Source organism: Salvelinus sp. IW2-2015, unplaced genomic scaffold (genome assembly GCF_002910315.2).
Source record: "Salvelinus sp. IW2-2015 unplaced genomic scaffold, ASM291031v2 Un_scaffold9090, whole genome shotgun sequence".
In the NCBI taxonomy this organism is placed as follows: domain Eukaryota; kingdom Metazoa; phylum Chordata; class Actinopteri; order Salmoniformes; family Salmonidae; genus Salvelinus; species Salvelinus sp. IW2-2015.
Window position 1 is genome coordinate 8,585 of NW_019950349.1, and position 1,473 is coordinate 10,057.

Consider the following 1,473-nt stretch of genomic DNA (forward strand, 5'->3'; position numbering starts at 1 on the left):
CACTGCTATTAGCTTCACGACTGACATTTGGACTAGCGATATCAGACCCATGAGCATGCTGAGTATGACAACACAGTGGATCGTCAAGGATTTCGTACTGAGGAAAGTATTGCATGCTCATGAATGTGCTGGTTGTCATACCGCTGCTGCCATTTCAATGGCATTTGAGAAATTTTGGGAAACATGAAAACATGAACACACTAGCTAGCTCCATTCAAACAACTGACTTGAGAAAAAAGCTCATTAACTGTGCCTGCAGCAGACGTGATACCCTCTGTCATGGCATTGAAACGCCCGCTCAACAAAACTGCCGACACAGGCTGTGAACAAGCGAAACGGTGGCATTCTGTCTTTACTGTGTCGCCAACATGCTCGATGCTAGGTACAAGGACCGCTACTTCGATGCAGACAAGAAACAGGGTTTACGTGAAATGTTACATACACAGCTGGATAGATGGAAACGGACACATTGACAGTGCGCACCGAGGAAGAGAGGCCTCATACAGACAGAGCTAAAACTTCACTGCTTGACATGTATGATTAAATCCTGGTTGAGAATGAAACAACTGAACAAATGAACAACGAAACAGCACCTCAAGTAAGTGAAAGAAATAGGTTTTGATTATGTTTTACTGGTAACAGGGACATACAGTTGAAGTCGGAAGTTTACATACACCTTAGCCAAATACATTTAAACTCAGTTTTTAACAATTCCTAACATTTAATCCTAGTAAAGATTCCSTGTCTTAGGTCAGTTAGGATCACCACTTTATTTTAAACATGTGAAATGTCAGAATAAWAGCTTTTATTTATTTCATCACATTCCCAGTGGGTCAGAAGTTACACTCAATTAATGGTAGCATTGCCTTTAAATKGTTTAACTTCAAACGTTTCGGGTAGCCTTCCACAAGCTTCCCATAATAAGTTGGGTGAATTTTGGCCCATTCCTCCTGACAGAGCTGGTGTAACTGAGTCAGGTTTGTAGGCCTCCTTGCTCGCACACGGTTTTTCAGTTCTGCCCACAAATGTTCTATAGGATTGAGGTCAGGGCTTTGTGATGGCTATTCCAATACCTTGATTTTGTTGTCATTAAGCCATGTTGCCACAACTTTGGAAGTATGCTTGGGGTCACTGTCCATTTGGAAGACCCATTTGCGACCTAGCTTTAACTTCCTGACTGATGTCTTGAGATCCTTGTCCCCATGTGCAGTTGCCAACCGTAGTCTGGGTTTTTTATGGCGGTTTTGGAGCAGTGGCTTCTTCCTTGCTGAGCGGCCTTTCAGGTTATGTCGATATAGGACTTTTTTTTACTGTGGATATAGATACTTTTGTACCTGTTTCCTCCAGCATCTTCACAAGGTCCTTTGCTGTTGTTCTGGGATTGATTTCCACTTTTCGCACCAAAGTACGTTCATCTCTAGGAGACAGAACACGTCTCCTTCCTGAGCGGTATGACGGCTGCGTGGTCCCATG